General features: G+C 40.0%; 1 long non-coding RNA gene across 1 annotated transcript; it reads left to right on the forward strand.

The window, feature by feature from the left end:
• Positions 1–5425: 5425 nt before the first annotated feature.
• LOC143651613 (uncharacterized) lies at positions 5426–18029 on the forward strand. The gene is made up of 3 exons (XR_013160072.1): positions 5426–5492; positions 8085–8206; positions 17932–18029. It is a non-coding gene; the product is annotated as an uncharacterized LOC143651613 (long non-coding RNA).
• The last annotated feature ends 1950 nt before the right edge of the window (positions 18030–19979 follow it).

Below are 19979 nucleotides of genomic sequence, written 5' to 3' on the forward strand. Positions count from 1 at the left end.
GCTAAGAAAGAAAAAGCCCCAGGTGAAGCCAGAAGGGCCCACAGGAGTTAAAGGAGCCATTTTGAAACAGGAAAGAAGGACCAACCCATGTGACTGAGAAGCCCTAGATGCCAGCTGCCATTTTTCCAAGAAAGTATCCTCTGGTTTGTGTCATAATTTGGACATTTTCACAGCCTTAGAACCGTAACTTGTAACTTAATAAATCCCCCTTGTAAAAGCCAATCCATTTCTGACATATTACATTCCAGCAGCTTTAGGAAACCAAAACAGTGAGGATGGACTCCAGAGGTCTTTCAGCCCAGTGGACTTTCCAGACTTCAATCTCCTCCACTTTGAAATGTGTGGTGTGCCCTGAGCTGGTTATTATGCAGTGGTTTAACTGGCAGCTTGTGATGAAGCAAGTACATAAATTGTATTGAGCATTCAAACTACAATTGTGTCAAATCTGTTTTCTGAATTTACTTTTGATTTTGATTTTCTTGCAGTTTGTTTTGACAACTGCGTTTACACAATGACCCTCACTTAGCTCACATGCCCCTTCCACCCTGGTGGAAGCCTGGGCAAGGGGAATCCACACAGAGCTGACTGTTAGCATTTCCTGCTCACCCTCCTTCCCACCGTCGGTGGCTTTCTCCAGGGCGCTCTCCTCCCTTTGTAACTTTCCCTGGCATAAAACTCATCCAGTTCCCCAAGATTGGCCCTGGCTATGCTAACAGGGCTAAAGGAATTTTTAGGCACAATTCTATTTTCACAACATGCCATTTCACCCTGTTGTCTCTGGCTAAAGAGATGAAGGATATTCTCCTAAGGGATCTGACCTCAGAGAGAAGAGGTTACAAGGATAAATCAAAGTGCTTAATATTTAATATTTGTAAAATGCTGTCTTCATTATATATGCATGAAGTATGGGATATATGGGGAGGAGGAGAGGCAATATGGAAGTATTTATACTGAATTAAAGGAAGGATATTTTAATGAAAAGAGTCTTTCCTGTTTTTAGACCTTCATTTCCTCTCTCTCTCTCTCTCCCTCTCTCTCTCTGAACTACTATTTCAGACCTTTTGAATTATAAAATTTAATGTAAAAGACAATCCCTTCACCTTCCATACACTAAAGTTAAATAAAAGAATAGAATTAAAGCCATATCTGGAGAATGTGCTTGTATATTCACTAGTCTCCCCATGAAGTTCAATAGTTTATCATAAAGAAACACAATTAGCTGTAATATAAGACATAGATTATGATCATGTGGACCTATAACATAACCAGGAATTATATTCTCCTCATCTCTTTGTGGAATACTAATGTCTAGAGGTGAGAATTTCCTTGGAAGAACATAGGCAGAAATTACCAAGAGACTTTTCAGCTGACTACCTCAGTATTCAAGTCTCTGCCCAGTTCTCAATCCTTGGAAGAAGCCATCCTTGACATCTCTGAATTCCTTCACCTGTCTAGACTGCCCCTTGGTAGGGAACTTACTCTTGCTACTGTGATTCTTTTCTTGTTGGGATTCGTCACTAGACTGTAGATCCCATTAAGACTGGCATTAGATCGATCTGGCTCACCATTGTGTTCCTAGCTTCCAAAACATCACTGACCCAGAATAGATGCTCAATGCTTGTTGAATGAATGAATTAGTAAAATAACAATGAGTCATAGGCTACTTATTAGGTTACTGATTATGATTATGTTTATAATTTGTATGTGAAATATGCCCAAATAGGTCAATGAAGCCATTTGATAAAGCTTTGAAAAATTTACTGAGGAATTTTAATTTCATGAACTGGGAAATTCAGTCACTGTTAGCTTTGGGGAGGGAGGAATATATTTGTAGTTTTTACTGAGAAAGAATATTTTGGGTATCATTTTTGGCAGAGCAAGTGGGAAGTAGGAAGACTTCTCTGTAAACTAGTTCACAGTCTATTGAAATCTGTTCCAAACTTCCTTCCATATGGAAATGATGTCATACAGACTTATTTTCTTTTTCTTTTTATGGGTCTTCCTAAAATCTCCTTCAGAAGTAGCTTCCATAATGCTAGATATATTCCTTCCTCCCCAAATCTTGAAGATGAAAAGTCAACCCCTCCAAGACAGTAATTGATGTTTCACATTAAATTGAAAGTCTATCACTGTGATGGAGAAGGCAGAGGTAGGAGAGGTCATAATATTTGAGCATTAATTGCTGCTCACAGCCTAAATTCTTTTTCACCTTTTGAAACCCTCAATAAGTTTAAATTATTCCACTCTGAGCCTCATACTGAAAGGGAAATTTGACTATTAATCACTATGTGAAAAAAATGCTTTGGAATAAGTGTCAAAGGGGTCCTTTTGAATGAAAAAACATATTGAACTTCTGGATGTAGTAACAAGCTAAGATCCAGAAGAAGAGAGAAATCACCTTTCCATTATACTCAGATACTTCCTGACCAGGCTCCAAATCCTAGAGGCAACCTTATCCCTTCCCTCCCTATTACATTCTGTCATGAAATCCTGTTGGTTCAGCTACAAAAATTGTCCAGACGCTACTCCCTCTCCACCTCCACCACAGCCACCCTGCAAACCACTATAATCTCTCCTGGGGCTACACTTACCTTTTACCATCAGTCCCAATGCAGCCACCAAGGAAGGGTACAGTTAAAACCAGAGTCAGAATAAGTCCCTGCTCTGCTCAAAGCCATCAATGGCTTCCAGTTCTATTTAAGAGCCAAAGTCCTTACTTGGTCACAGGGTCTTAGGTGATCTGTGCCCCCTCTCAGATGATCTGTACCCCCACAATCCCCAATACAAATCTTTTCTTTTTCTCTGTTCTTTTATCTTAGTTTACCAAGACTGCTATGAAAAATACCATGCAATGGGCTGGTTTAAGCAACAGGAATTTATTGTCTCACAGTTTTGGAGCCTGGATGTCCAAAATCAAGGCATTGGTTGGCACCACTCTTCACCCAGTCCCTCAGGCCGAAGTGTTTCCAAGGTTGGGCAAGTTGAAATGGCCACCTCATTGCCCTTCAGGAATGGCACCTTCATCCCACTTCCAGCATGCCCCCAGGGCAACGTTACTGCAGCTTTGTAGGCACATGATACAGCTTTGTTGCTAGACCAATGAAAGCATACTATGAACGCTATGAGCAGATTTTCTCTGCTCCCATGTAGTCTTCATTACATTGGCTTTCTCAAGGCAGAGCCTCCTCTGCAGATGTATTTTATCCACTGCTAAGGGATCTCAGGCTATACCCAATTGCTCCAGGTTGGGTCATTGTGGTGGTCATAACTGTCCTTGACCTATTCAAAAGGGAAAGGTTGGGAGTTTGCAGAGGGAGGAGAGGTGGAAGGGGAATTGGATGGAAGAGAGAATGGACCCTCACAATGAGGTAGGTTGTGGGCAGGGACAAGATATCTATCACCTGAAAATGTATCAAATTGACTTTTTGAACAGATCAAAATGGCAATGTCAAAATGTATTGCATTCAAGGGAAGTAGGACATTCTTCCCAGTGGCCGTCATCACTTGGGTACTCAGGTTTACCAGGTAGGCAGAGTACCCAGGGTGGGAGCTGTTAGACCATTCAGGAGGTGAAATGTGGGTGTGGCAGGTCAAGCAAGAGATAACTTGAGTGATGAGAAGGATATATGCTTACTATACACAGCAAGCATATATTTGCATGTGACATATGCACAACTGTGCCATGTGAGGTTGGTTTGAGAATGATAATTTATTTAAAATGCCTGCTTCCTCGTAGGAACTTCATAGGCGGAAGTTGGTGTTATTACCAGTTTTGAGGCTTAAATAAGAGAATGTGGCAGAAATTTGATTGAGAAATAATTCTAGCACAGTGGGAAGAATCTCTAAATCATCAGAGTGATCACAAACCTTTACAAACTACTAAGGAAAAGTATGGAGACTTTTCCCCTAAGGCTCACTCAGAGTGGTAACACCCTTTTTATTCTACCATCCAAGAGAACACCCCACTTCATCTCCTGACTCCAAAAGTAGGCATCACCTTTATGAATTAATCTTTATTTGTCAATAAATAAACCTGAGGACTTTGTGCTTATGGTGCAAAAAGCCAAACAGTACTGAAAGTATGAAAATTTTTAAAAGGCAGTCTCAGCCTTTCCCTCATCCCACAAAGTTGGCAACCTTCAACTCTGCTGACTGGTTCTTCCAAATTCCTGAATAAAAGGTGTATGCTCCTATTTATTGTTCTATTACTTTTGCACATTGTCTGATGACTTTTTAATATGAGATATGAGTATTTAGCATGTGCACAGTCTGTTGCCCTTTCACCTCAATCCTTCCAATAAACCACCATTTCTGTGAAATTAGTTTTCATTGTTTACATGATATTTCCAACACTGAACCCAATAGCAGTCCATCTCCTCTCGTAACCCTTTTATTTTTCCTTAATTAATGATCACTTGCTGTACTCACTTTCTATGCATATACCCCTAAACTGTTTCTTTCTAACAGGACAGTAAAAACTTCTCAATGTTGTTTTCCAGACAGTGGAGCACATCATATAATTCTTCAGTCCAATGGTGTATTGGTGCCAGCTCCTACCGGCTTAGGAGAGCCAACTGTCACATCTCAGGAATTTTACAAGCCACTCAATCATTAAAGTGTTGGAAGCTTCAAACCAGTCATGGTGGGAGGATTTATGTTACAGAAATCAGAAATTGGCATGTGACAAATGAGGCCTTATTGTTTTGCTATATTTTTCTAGAAAGCCCATTTCTCCCTGCACATCATGGTATTAGCTTCATTTTTCCCTGGAGATGTCTTCTCTGTAGCATCTGTCCTGTGGTTCCAAACTGGACTAGCTGCCCTCCTGGGCTTCTCTGAATATCCACAGGTCAGCCTTTCCCCCTCTCCCTTTCCTGGATCAAATGTTTCTTCCTTTCTTTCTCTTTCTTCCTTCCTTCCTTGCAAACTTCCTTCCTTCTTTGCAACTAACCTTCCTTTCTTCTTCCCTCCCTCCCTCCCTTCCATCCTTCCTTCCTTCTTTCCTTCCTCTCTTTCTCTCTCTCTCTCTCTTTCTTTCCATCCTGTTATGGGATGGAATCTACTAATAGATTCCTTAGCAAGGGTGTTTGTGGTGGTAGATTGTTGTATCCTTTGCATGCTTATATTCTAGCTTATAATTGATTGATAGTCTGACTAAGCATGAAATTCTAGATTGAAAATAATTTCCCCTCAGAAAGTATTTCTCCATTGCTTTCCAGTGTTCAATATTGTTGTCTAGAAATTTGAAGTAATCCTTGTCCACAATTCTTTGTTCCTCTGTAAGTGATTGTGCCAGTTTGTAAGTATTATGTACCCCAGAAAAGCCATATTTTAATCCTGATCCCATCTTGTAGAGGCAGGTGTTTCTTCTAATTCTGATTCAATAATGTGGGTTGGAATCTTTTGATTAGATTATCTCCATGGAGATGTGGCATGCCCAACTGTGGGTGCTAACTTTTGATTAAATGGAGATGTGACTCCTCCCATTCCAGGTGGGTCTTGATTGATTTACTGGAATCTTTTAAAAGAGGTAACATTTTGCAGAAACCTCAGGAATGACAGAGTAGAAAGAAACTTCAGAGCAGAGCTAACAGGCAGAGAACACAGACATGGATGTTTGGAGGTGCTTAGAGCTCAGCAGATGTCAACAATGATATGTTAAGCAAGCCAAAACCTGTAGAGAGCCAAGGGTAGCCAAGAGATGAAAAACAGCCCCAGAGAAGCAAAGTGATGAACCCCGACCGCTACCATTAAAAAACAAATAAACAAAAAAAAACACCTATTCCAGTTCTGGTATATCTCATCCTGGCAGTTTCCAAACTAATTCAGTGACTTACTTCTTAATTCTTTCTCTCTGCAAGTGTTTGAGAAGACTCTTCTCTTTATAACTCATGGTTTAAAATTTCATGATAACATGACTTGTGTTGGTTGGTAATTTTTAAATGTGTTTTCTGAGAAACAAAATCAACATTTTTGATCTGAAAACTCATTCTTTCCTTTTGCCAATTTTTCTTATTCTATTTATTAATTCCTCTCCTCTATTTTCTCAATTCCTTCCTTCTGTAATACCTCGTACTCAACTGTTGTTTTTACCTCTTGTAATTATATCCTCATTTTCTACTCTTTCCTCTCCCATTTTTCGTCTCTGTCTTTTTAAATCTATTAATTTTTTTTAGGATATTTCATTGACTTTAATTCTATCAAACTTGTTCATTGTTATCATACTTTTAATTTCTAAAAGTACTTTCTTGTTCTTTGTTACTTCTTATGGTTTCCTATTTTTTTCATAGGTATAATACCTCTTTGAGGATATTATGGTTTTTCCCGCTTGTTTTGACCTCTAGATTTTATGGTAGAGTCTTTCTCTAATATTGGATGATTTTTGTAGATATTTAAGAGTAAGGTGCTGCAAATCTAATTGAAGGTAACAAGGTTCCCTCTAGGATGACCTATGATTCAACTGCTTGAGTATGGGGTCCCCAAATTAGAGAAACTATAGGCCTTTATTTTGAAACTAAGCATTTCTATGAGAAAGAAGCATCAATCCAGCTTGAAGTTGGTGTCTGCTTGGGTAATTGTGCTTGGAGAACCACGTGAGACAAGCAGAAGGGTATGCTCACCATCCACAAAGTATGCTCTTATCTACTTGTCCTGTTTTCACTCCAGTTCCCTCTCCTTTCTTCCTTTCCCCAGAATTCACAGGCCCTGGGTCAACTTCTCCCACTGCCACTTTGCAGTAGATTGAATTATGGACTCTAATGAAAAACCATGTTCTTAATCTTAATCTACATTACTGTGGGTATGAATTTATTAGTAAATAGGACTTTTGAAAATGTTACTATTAATTGAGGTGGCCAGCTGCATCAGGGTGGGTTTTAATCCATATTACTGGAAGCTTTATAAAGGGAAGGCTGTAAGGAAGAGTAAGAAGCCAAAAGTCGGCAGAAATTCAGAAGAGGAAACCTCAAAGAGGAGACTAAGAGAGAGACAGTCATGTTTCAGAAGGCAGAGATGCAAGCCAAAAAAACAAAGGATTGCAGCAAGCTAGCACCAGAGCACTAGTCTTTCAGAACACATGGTCTTGTTAATGTCTTGATTTTGGACTTCTAGCCTCCAAAACCATGTTGTCGAAGACAACCCACTATGGAGTGTTTACCCTAGATGCCTGGCAGACTAAGACACTCCTATAGTGATTGTATCCTTTGCCCTGGCCTTCTAAGTTCTCTGTCCCCCTTTTCTTCCAAGGTTCTGCAGAAAGTGCCCTGTTCAGTGCTTCTGAGTCTCTGTTTCCTTTCAGTCCTTATTGCTCAGCTGCCTCCTCTTCTCCAGACATCACCTGAATGCTCTTGTCAGTGGCTGAGGCCTTTCCTTCTCTCATTGTTCTTATGGATCTATACATATTTTAAACCTTTTTCTATAATTTGACTGGGGTTAGGAGGGAGCTGGGATAAACTTACTTATTCCACCTGCCTCTTTAACTGGAAGTGCATTTATTCATTGCTTTTACTGTCCTGCTTATGATCCCTTCTGACTCTCATAGAAGTGTTCCTGTTCTTTCTCCTGGGCTGTTTACCCCATCTTCTCTCTGGCACCATAGTGTTCTCTTTTCCATGTTCAACTTCTCCTTAGCAACCTATAAATATGCCTATTCCCCTTCCTCACCCCCTTCTTAAAAAGGGTGGAGCTTACTCAAGTGCTTCTTCCCTCTTTATTAAATTTAGCTTCTAAAATATTTCTATGAGACTAGGACTAAGGTTGCATAGACAAATACAGCACAGTCCCTCCTCACAGCCCAGCTCAGGAGCCAACTTATAAGGAAATGATCGCAAGGTAGTATGAAAAGTGAATGAACAATGTATAAAGCACTCAAGAAGAGACGAGCTGAGGAAAAGGCAGTGAAAGCATTTTGGAGAGGGGGAGGAAATTAAGGAAAACTACTGAGATGGTTTCCCTTTAGGCTAAATTTAGAGAATAAGGAAGAAAGGAAATTTCTGAGATGATAGATCAGCTTGTACAAAATTTTTGAAGGAGAGTCCTCAACAATTGGCAATGTCTACACTGAAATTGCTTTCCTTGCCTTCAAGAGCTGTGTGTGACTCAGTATGTTCACTTTCCCTGGCATGGTGAACATGATGCTGTCGATGGCGTTTCCATCAGCTTGAGACTCTGGGAGAGATACCAGGAAGCGGACCCACTGCCAATAGAGGTAGACATTAGCATGCACCAAAAATAAACCTTGTTGATTTAAGTCCCTGCAATCTGAGGGTTATTTATTATTCAGCAGAGCCTACCCTTTCCTGACAGATAAATCATTCATGTCTGGGAGCTTTGTTCCCTCTGTGCAGAATACATTTCAACCTTATTCCTTCTTCTCCTAACAAACTGTTTGTCATTCTTCAAATCTTATCTCTCCTTGACATTTCCACAGAGTACTTGGGCCTTCTTTCATGCTTCCATAGGTCCTTATACATACCTATTTCAGAACTTTTCATATACCACTGTGTTTCCTTGTCTGATTCTCCTTCTAGGCTACAGATTTCTTGAGAGTTAGAGTAATACCTTGTTCATTATCAGAACATGAAAAATTTGTAGACTGAGAGAAGATTCCACAATCAGCACCATCTAATAGCATTTCCTCAAAACTTTACTTTCCATCCAACCTTACTAAACTTCAACTTCTCAAGCTACTCTATTTTCATAAAATCAGCTGACAGTCTAAAATTTGTCACCATGTGGGATGTTTCTAATTTTAAATAAATTTGAAATATAAAAATCTGGGTTTATACAAAGGATCAATTAGAGGAGATAACATGATGTATACAGCAATTATTTTCTTCACCAAAAGGTTCATTCCGGAAGCTTTCAAGGCTATTACAATGTATTAACCTGAGAACTCTGTAAAAGAATGGAATGCATTATATTCATTTTTGTTTCTTAGAAGCTAACACAGTGCCCAAGGTAAAGTTGACATTTTTTAAAATTGAATTTAGTGAATAGGAAAGATAAGACCATGAAAATAAAGGCAAAGTTCCTCTTACTTCCTCGCCTGCCTGCTTTGTCTCCTACAGTTTTTTTCACTTTTCAATTTCCTGAAACTGAAGAGGAGGGCACTATCTCTTTGGTTTTTAAAAATGATGTACTGGGTGGGTCACGGTGGCTCAGCAGGCAAGAATGCTTGTCTGCCATGCCAGAGGACCCGGGTTCGATTTCCGGTGCCTGCCCATGTAAAAAAAAAAAAATGACGTACTGAATTCCTTTAGGAGCTACACTTGAAAGAACAAGAAGAAAGAGGATAGGAATGGGGAAGAGAGGGAAAAAGAATGGAAGAAGAGGAGAAGGGAAAAGGGGAACAAGAAGAAAAAGATGACAATGATGATAAATATTACACAATAGGAAATTGAGGGAAGAGGGTGCCACAATGACTGCATGGTAATAATAAATGCTATAGCTTCCTGAACTTCTGATTTGTGGGCATGTCATCTCATTATCCATTATCCTTATCCCAACTTCAGGAAGCAAGTGCAGCCACCATACAGGGGGACGAAAGGGACAGTTAGAAGGTAGTGTAACCTTAGGACCAGGCGGCTGCAGCTAGTTCAAGGGCTGGACCAGGTCTGCCTAACTCCAGAATCTGTTCTCTGTCCACTCCAATGTTTCCTCTACCCATGGGAGCTGAGTTGCAATTGCCTAACTCTATCTTTTAACTGGAGCGCTTGTTTTAGAGTAGAGAGGGCACTTTGAGGTCTCAAGTCAGTGTGAGTGTTAGCTAGAGCATCTGGCTTGGGTCTGATGATAGAGAAGAGGCTGGGTGGAAGGGCTTTTTATAACTTCTGTGTCTAGGTCTCCCTAAGTGAGAAGTCTGCAGTAGCTGGCTAGGAGCCCCTACCTGACCTCCAAAACCAAACATTCAACTGCTTCGGGTTCCTGGCCTGGAGCAATGGCCTCCTCCTCTAAACTTAGGCATGACTGAATACCTGCAGCTGTCAATGGAATTTCTGCAAACCAGATAGCTTAAAACAACATAAGTGTGTTCTCTCACCATCGTGAAGACCAGAAATACCGTATACAAGTGTCTGCAGGTCTGTGCTTCCTATAGAAGCTATTTTGGTTTGCTAAAGCTGAAGAAATGCAATATACCAGAAATGGGTTGCCTTTTTCTTTTCTTTTCTTTTGGGTGCATGGTCCAGGAATTGAATCTAGGTCTCCCGTATGTAAGGAAAGCATTCTACCACTGAACCACCCGTGGACCCTGGGTTGCCTTTTACAATGCGGATTTAACAACTTACAAGTTTACCATTCCGAGGCTATGAAAAAAGTCCAAATCAAGGCATCAATAATACCCTCTTCCTGAAGAAAGGCTACTAGTGATCTGGGACTCCTCTGTCACATGGGAAGGCACTTGGCAGTGTCTGTTGGTCCTTCTCTCCCAGCTTGTTCTTGCTCTGTTTATGGCCTTCCTTCTGTTCTCTGTGTGTCCTCTCTCAGCTTCTCTGGCTTTTCTCTTTCAGCTTCTCTGTGTCTTTTGTCTTCTGCCTCTCTTAGCTTCTGAGTCCTTCTTTCTCAGCTTCTTATAAAGGACTCCAGTAAGAGGATTAAGACCCACCTCAGGCACACCTCAACTGAAATAACCTAATTAAAAGATCCCACCTACACCCACAGAGATCGATTAGCTTTTAGACCATGATCTTTTCTGTAGTCCATTCAGCTTCAAACTACCACAGAAGTTATAGGGGAGAATTATTCTTTGCCTCTTGCAGCTTCTGGTGGTTACAAGCTTCCTTGGCTTATAGTCACACCACTCCAATCTCTATCTCTATCTTTACCTCAACTTCTCCTCTCTTTCTGTCTTCTCCTCTTTGTGTCTCTTACAAGAACACTTGTCATTGGATTCAAGACCCATTAAGATGATCCAGGGTGATCTCATCTCAAAATGCTTAACTTAATTACATCTACAAAGATCTTTTCTCCGAATAAATTCAGATATACATGTTCCAGGCAGTAGGATGTGGACATAATTCTTTTGAGGAGTGCCATTCAACCTACTATATTCCTTTTGCCTCTTATCCCACATCATCTTATTCAAGAACAATTCTTGGACATAGGGAAAGCTTATTACAAGAGGAGTGTCCACCCTCTAAAAAATTAAAACTGTGTCCATGAAAAAGAGGAACCATTCATCTACAGCTGGTTTTATTTTGGAACCCACTTATTCCTAGATCTACTTTCTGAGAGAAAAAAGCATTAAAGAACAGGACATCTGTTGAGGCCAGCTACACTGCCACCGACGTGGGCTGCAAAGACCTTGAATCTGTTTCATGAGTCAGGCAGACACACTGGATGTGGCACTTCAGTCCTTAGAGGACAAAATCATCTGGGAAGGCTTGGTGGCTGAAGATAGAGTTGGAAGGCTTAAGTAATTTCTCCTTGAAGTTTTGCATCCTTGAGCTCATTCATTGCTACCACTTAATACAAGAGCATGACAAGTTTTAGTTACTTCTTAGAAGTCTATCCGACCATTAGTGGACAGCTTTCATATGCTTGCATCAGGAGAGGGAACTTCCACTCACTGTTGGACAATTAATGGTACTAAGTGCACTCTAGGTAGGAGACCTGAATGTCTACTGCACAGCCAAGCTTGGTCAGGCTGAACCAGGACTGTGTGCTGTCCCTTTACTGGGCTTCTTAGGTGGTTGCCCCAGGTCAAAGGCCAACATGGCTGATCTGGGGCTTCTCCTGCTGGGGCCCTGGTGGCAGCCAGGCAGAAACAAATTCTCAGCTTCAAAATAAATGTCGCCCTATAAGCTCTTTTTTTAAATCTGAAATATACATCCAAAAGAGTGCTTACGGTATAGATATGCGGATTTTAAAAAATGATAAAATAAACTGCTATTTACCCATGATTTGAGCTTAAGAAACAATGTGTTCAATATCCTTGTCTTCCCTAACATGTACCTTTTCCTGAACACACTCCCCTTTCCCCAGAGGTAAATACTTTGAAATTTAATATTCATTCCTTCAGCTTTCTTGATCACTGTACAACATGTAAGCACAGATTCACAGGCAATATAATGTTCAGATTTCCACACTTTTGATCTTTATATAAACCCAGTGGCAGTTTGTGGACCCTTCCACAGTCAGTTCGATTTTGTCCAATATTGTTTGCCAGATTCCTCTATGTTCATGGGTGGGGATGTGATCTGTTTATTTTCACTGCCTATGTATGACTCTAGTCATACAATAGAGACCCATACTGCTTCCGTTGGGCCATACCTTAACTGAAATAACCTCATCAGAAGTCCCTATTGAAAATGGGTTCCCACTCAAAGGAATGGTTTAAAATTAAGGACATGTTTTTCTGTACATAACTCCAAGACACCATATGTGCCTATTCTAGGTTGTCTATCCAGGCATTTCTCCAAGGCACCTGTATAACATTGGAATTGTTGGTATGGTAGTTAGGATTCTCCACAGAAACTGAACTAGTTGAATTTATGTGTGATTTGGGGAACTGGCAAGTCTGAAATCTGTGAGGCAGCCTACAGGCAGGAGTTGAGGCTGTCAGGCATGAGGGAGAATCTCTTCTTTTGGAAACCTCAGTCTTTGCTCTTAAGGGGTTTCAGCTGATTTGAATGAGGCCAACTCACATTATGGAGGATAATCTCTTATACTTAAAATCAACTAATTGTAGATATTAATCGCATCTACAAAATACATCCACAACAACATTTAGACTAGTGCTTGACCAAACAACTGAGCACCACAACCTAGCCAAGTTGACGCATAAAATTAACTATCACAGCTGGGTAGCTGGTTATCTGCATCTCTAACTTCACTGGCCATGCCAAATTGCTTTCCAATTTACACAGTCATCAGAAGAATCTTTAGCTTTGGTTAAAAGGAGTTTTTCAGAAAAATATGGTCCTTTATATAGTGCGTCCTCTATCCCCATCCTGATTGGCAATTGCTCTGGATGGGGAAGTCTTTTATCTTATTCTCTCTGTTTCTCTAGCCCAGCTCACTAGTCAGACTCCTTTCTTTGTGCTCTTTTCATTTCACAGCTCCCATGGGAGATCTACAGGGAGGTACTGGCCATGAGGTCTGAAACACGAATAGGCCTGCATCACTCGGTACAGCTTCCATGGAAAGCACTACAGAACTTTGCTGGCTATTATTAACAGAGATCTTTTATTCACTCTCTGTGTCTCTAGCATACACACCTTTAAGAACCCAATAAAATTGATAATCCTTGCCCTTAAAAAGTGCACATATGGACACAATTCTCATTTAATTTCAGACGGTTCAAAACCCCCCAGCCCCAGCCCCACCCTAAGTGAATAAGCCATATTAATTCTGAAGAAGAATTTTGAGTTAGCATTTGCCTCTAGATAAAATATGGGTTACCTTTCAAAATAAATGATGAATGGAAAAACGAACATGCACTTTGTGAACTTCATATTCTTAAAAGAGAAGAAAATGAGGCAAGAAAAAATGCAATGCAATGGTAGATTTCAATAGCAAAGCAGACTTTGAAGGATGTTAATTTCTTCCATAAAAAGTGACATATTTGGAAAGATAGCATGTAGGGCATTCACACACATACATATTATATGTATTTTTATTTGTTTAAGGAATGGGCTCCCATGGCTATAGGGGCTAGCAAGTCCAAATTCCATTGTAGAGCAGAGAAATTCTGGTAAGAATAATGTTGAAGTCTTTTTTAAAATTTCTTACTCTTTGTTTTTATTTTTTGATGTTGCCATCTTAAGTCCAAATGTTCTAGCAGTCAACAGCTGAAAATTCAGAGAAGCAGAGGATATAGTCTTGAAGCAGAATTTCTTCTTCTCTCTGGAGACCTCAGTTCTTTTCTCTTAAGACCTCCAAGTGATTGAATGAGGCCCACTCACATTTTCAAGGGTAATTTCCTTTATTTAAAGTTAGCTAATTGGAGATGTTAACTTCATCTACAAAATACCTCCACAGTAACATCTAGGACAGTACTTGACCTAATGACTGGACACCATAGCCCAGCCAAATGGTCATATAAAATTAACCATAATATCATCTATCCCCCTGACACCCAAGTCCCTTGGGAAACCAGGAAGGAGAACTCAAGAGGAAGCTGCACGTAGAAGGCCCCCTTGTTAGGAAGCTGCCCCAATTTACCCCATGAGAGACATTATTATCCTGATCAGGAGACAAATGTGCCATCTGCCTCAGAGGGAGGCTCTATCTCTGTCTTCTAAGGCTATTCGCAGCACAAATATCATTGAAAAGAAAGCCTAGAACAAAAGCTGATGTATGATGTGCACAAATGCCTGGAGCATTAACTCCTAATAGAAGAACGGTGTTGTCATTCCCAACCTAAACAAGGGAAGTAGGGTACAGAAAGATTAGGATCTTACAAAAGAAAGCACCTTGATGGGCCCTGGATATCAGACTCAGAAATCTAGACTCTGCTCCGGGTACCTGGTAGGCTGGAGAGTGATTTGGCGTTTGATGTAAAGGATTTCACCAGGAGGAAAAGAGGTTGTGGGGAAAGAAGGCACTGAGGCAGACAGAGCATGTTCCCCGGCTTCAAGGATCCTGTGGGAGTGGGAGTGGCATGCAGCTCAGACCTAGACAAGAGGATCAGGAGAGGGAGCAGTGGAGGCATGTGGGAATACCTGGCAAGCACAGCCTGGGGAGGGTTTCTATGCATGCAACAGTGCCCGGACTTTATCTCTTGCATGGCAACATGCCTGGGATGTTTTGGAATCATACTCCTACACAAATATGCATTCCACGACTGCTGTCTGGGTCTCACTCTCTCCTAGGAATGCAAAATTGGAAAATAAGGGAGGCAAATTAAAAGCCATGTTTTGAAAAGGCTATTATTTTCCAGAACATTTCTGAGATATAGGCAGGGAGACACCTCTTCTATTCTGCATTTCTAAGGTACAGAGATGAAAGGATTTCAGAGAACTTCTCATCAGACAGAGGGAGGAGAGGGAAGGAATAAGTATCTACCTAACTGGGATACCACTCTACTGCTTGCCTGATGCAGGCAAAATGGATACAACTTCCCCTAGGTCCTCCTATATGAATTAAAGTGCTAGTTAAACAAGGTTATTCAAATTGGTTGGGAGCAGTAAAATCCATGTGCTTTTCATTGAGGGAAGCCCAGAACAGAAGGAACAGTGGAAAACTGCATCCCACCCTGGTGTTGGTGTCTGCTTAGGTTTCCTCATGGCTGCCTCTCCCCCATCCCCTTTTCTATCTTGTTCAAGGCCCATCAAAGCTGGTGTACCTTCCAAACCTGGACTTTGATGAGGACCTCTGGATTCTGGCTTCCTATGTAACCTCAGGATGATTGGGTGGCAAATGTGCGAATAAAGGGACATTGGTTCCTATGGGGTAAAACTCAACCCATGGGAATTGGAGGAGGATGGGAGCTTGGATGAATTTCTCTCTTCAAAGAGAACACTGAGATTCTGCCTTGCATCTTAGCCCAAGGGCCAGATGAAGGAGGCTTCTGAGACTGCAGTGTCTCTTCAAGACAAAGCATGAGCATCATATGTTTATCCCCTGCCTCACTGTCCTTTTTCCTCACAGGCTCTGTCCAAAAATTGAACCTCCCATGTAATAGTTGGCAGCTTGATCCTACTTTCAAGGTCTCTCTTCCCAAAGATATGCACTAGTTCCTCTTTATTCAGACCGGGGTCCCGTGTTGGATAAACTTGTGAAGCACAATAAAGGTCTCTCCTTAGTGCTCTGGCCTTCCCTGGGTGGTGCATCCCTTCCCCTCCACCCCTGAAGATTGTTTTCCTCTGCTCTACATAAGCAGCCTTGGAAGCTGGTGCTCTCTTTTCACTTATCCTCCCCTTTCCAAATCATGCTAGGAAAGATTTCACTCAGTTCATCAATACTTTGGTGTGGGATGTTAGTGGATATGCTACTTCTCACAGGTGTATTTCATTGAATTGAATGTGAACTACAGTCTTGTAGTTTGTTGATAGCTGTGGTCCTTTGATGCCTGGAAAGAGATGGAGAGAGAGTTTTCAGGACAAAGGGCCCTTTCCTGAGATGTACTATAGAAATAACTTGGAGTCCCAAACTAAGTCCCTGGTCTAAGTCTTTTCTTTGCTTCCTGCAACAGTATAATTCCTTGTAAATTACCCAGTCCAAGTGTAAGTATTATGATATTAAGAGTATCTATCACTGTGCTGGCTCAATAGGATTATTATAAGGATTAAATAAAATCATGTGGTATTGCTTTAAACCGAAAGCATGAGCAACAAAAGAAAAAAATAGATAAATGGGACTTGATCAAACTTAAATCTTTTGGGCATCAAAAAACTTTACCATAAAACTAAAAATACTATCTACAGAATGGGAAAAATATTTGCAAACTACACACCTGGTAAAGTTTTAATATCCAGAAAATATATTTAAAATCCTAGAACTCAACAACAAAAATATGAATAATCCAATTTAAAAATGTGCAAAAGACTTGAATAGAGATTTCTCCAAAGAAGATCTACAAATGACCCACAAGCACATGAAAAAATATGCTTAACATTATAGCCATTAGGGAAGTATAAGTCAAAACCACAATGAAGTAGCATTTTGCACTCACTGGAATAGCTACTATTTTCTTAAAATGGAAAATAACATGTTAGAGAGGATGTGAAGAAACAGAAATACTCATTCATTGTTGATGGGAATGTAAAATGCTGCAATCACTGTGGAAAGCAGTTTGATGTTTCCTCTGAAAGCTAGGTATAGAATTATCATATCCCACAATCCCGCCTTTAGTATATACCCAAAAGCATTGACAGCAGAGATTCAAAACAGATATTTGTACACCAATGTTCACAGTATCATTATGCACAATAGCCAAATGATAGAAGTAACCCAAATGTCTATCAACAGATGAACGAATAAACAAAATGTGGTCTATTCATGCAATGGAATAATATTCAGCTGTAAAGAAAAATGAGTTTCTGATACATGCTACAACATGGATAAACCTTGCAGGCATTATCTTGAGTGGATACAAATCGACAAATTTTGTATGATTTCACCATTATGAAATAATTATTATATGCAAATTCATAGAGTCAGAAAGTAGACTACAGGTTTTCAGGGACTGGGGTAAGGAGAAGCAGCTAGGGAATTGATGCTTAATTTCTGTTTGGGGTATTGAAAAGTTTTGGTAATGAGTGGTGGTGATAATAGCACAACATTGTGAATGTAATTAACACCATTAAATTGTGTACTTGAAAGTGGTTAAAATGGTATATCTTAGTTTGTATGTATGACACCAGCATAAAAATATTTTAAAACCATAGAAGTGCACAACACAGTGAATTGTAATAGAAACTATGGACTACAATTAATTATATAATTATAGAAATATTGTTTCATTTAATGTAACAAAATTATCACATTGATGCCATGTTAATAATAGGGAAAACTATGTGTGGGATGGGGGGCAGTATGGGAACTCTGCTTTCTTTTTGCATTATTCTTCTATAAACCAACAACTTACCTAATAAAAAAAAAAGTCATATGTGGTGGGGTGCTTTATGGGCCATACAAATGCTATCTATCTACCCATCTACTTACCTTCTTACTTATCTATTAATATAACTCTCTTTCATGCTATATGTGTATGTGTTTCCCTGCCTCCCTTCATTCATCCATCTGCCCAGCCCTCTATACCCAGGAGGGAGACAAGACACTCCAGTCCTTGGTGTTGTTCTGTTGTCTCATGAAACAAATCTGCTACCCATTGTCAAGGGAACTACAGAAAATGAAAACAATATGCCTAATAAACTGTTTTGCAGGTATCAATGTAAAAGGTGTTTGAATTTCTATAAGAACTTGTAAGTCTTTAGTTGTTTGGAGACATTTGTCATATTGCTAAAGAGCCACTTTTCAATGTTTCAGCTTGTCCACAAATCCATAGTTTACTGTGTTTCGTCCAGGTGTCTCTTGGCAAAAGAGGATTGTAGTTTAATGTGGTTGAAGATTTCGCTCAATTTGGGCAAGAGGTAAGATAGAGATCTGTATGTGCTAGGGCAGTGAGTCTGTCTCTGATATTGAATTTGTTAGAACTACTAAGAATGGGGCATTATCAACATTTTTTTAAAGATGACAAACTCACTGGCATTTTAAAAGTGACTGTCATGGTCAGGTTCATATGTCAACTTGGCCAGGTGGTGGTGTCCAGTCATCTGGTCAGGCAAGTTCTGGCCTGTCTGTTGCTATGCAGACATTTCATTAACTTAAATCATGATCATGTTAGCTGTATCCACAGCTGATTACATTTGTAAGCAGCTAAGGGGAGTGTCTTCTGCAATGAGTAATGCTTAATCTAATCAGAAGAAGGCTTTTAAGGAAGATTCAGAAGAGACAGTCTCTCTTCCTGCTTCAGTCGATGAGCCTTTCTTGTGAAATTTGTCCAGACCCTTCATTGGAGTAGCCAATTTCACAGCCTGCCTATGGATTTGGGCTCTTCCATCCCCATTGTTGCCCAGCCAGCCTCTCCTGAGAGTTTGTTGAGGAACTTCCTTGGAGTTACCAGCTCGTGGCCGGCCCTACAGACCTTGGACTCTACATTCCCACAGTTACATGAGATACTTTTATACATTTTATGTCTAAGGATATCTCCTGCTGATTCTGTTCCTCTAGAGAACCCTAGCTAATACAGTGACTAAGTATCACAATAGCTTTCAGCTGGGACAAGGAGGCTGTCATAGCATTGCATGGTCAAAACAGACACTTAAAAGATCAAATTTCACTGGACGCTTAAAAGGACGTGAGAAATTGATGGCTTGAGTGTGAAACCCCAGTTACCTGGGTCACTTCCAGAATCACCTTACAATGCCCGGGATCTCTCCTCTTTTTCCTCTCTCGGTCATTTATCCTACAGTCTCTCATTTTCTGTATTTTTTTTTCTTAATTCATCCTCATGGTGTCATTTGACACTACCTTTCCTTCTTATTTCTCTTATAAACTGTTAGTTAAATATTTCTTAGATTCCAAATCAATAGTTTGGCAAGAAAACTTCATAGCTGTTGTTGTGGCCCTCCATTGGGAAGCAGGTAATGTCCTGTTGTCCCTCTTTTTGTGATCTTACCAGGCACTGAGGATGGTTGGGGAGATCTTTGTTTCATTCTTTCATGCAATATTTAGACATTCTAATTTTATCATGCTTTATTTATTAGCTGGAACACTTCTCTAAAGAAAACCTTCCCCTCATCCACTATTGGCTACCCTGACATACAGCTCATAAAGGAAAGGAACTTGCATTCTAAATAGAAAGGATAAGACATTCATATATTCCCAAGATAAATTAGAAAATTATTTGTTTTGTAAAGAGGTGCAGGTTTAAAGAGGGCACAATTACTTACAGGTAGGATTTCTTTACCTTAAACTTTTTGGGCAATACTTATAAAATTTACACTAAAATAATCCTCAAAGAAAGATCATTTGTTTAGGGACAAAGTAGGTTAATGTTTAACTATCGCCATTCATTGTGACAGTGACATTTCTCTGGGGACCAGAAACCCTGTCTTCATTGCTCTCTCTTTCTTTCTCTGACCATACTCCTCCCTTCACCTGCACAGTATGAGATTCTCTTTCCCCAAAACATTGTCCCAGCGGAGCTATGCACTGATTCCTCTGGAGACATCAACTTGCCTCCAATTCCTCTTTTTAGCAGAGGAAAAGCAGATTATTTCCACCAGCCAACTCTTCCCGTATTATTATTTTTTGGCTAAGTAAACAGAATAAAATAAAACCAGCAGACAGAATTTTCTCATACTTAAATTTTTCTCCCATAACTTTTCTTAAAGCTTTGAGATCTAATAACGCTATATGAATTTTGTTAATATAACAAAAATATTGTATCTGATTTAGTCCACATCATGTTTTGTTATTTCACATGATGTATGAAAAATGCTGTGTGATGTTAGGGAAACCATCATACCTGT

Source organism: Tamandua tetradactyla, chromosome 12 (assembly GCF_023851605.1).
Source record: "Tamandua tetradactyla isolate mTamTet1 chromosome 12, mTamTet1.pri, whole genome shotgun sequence".
In the NCBI taxonomy this organism is placed as follows: Eukaryota; Metazoa; Chordata; class Mammalia; order Pilosa; family Myrmecophagidae; genus Tamandua; species Tamandua tetradactyla.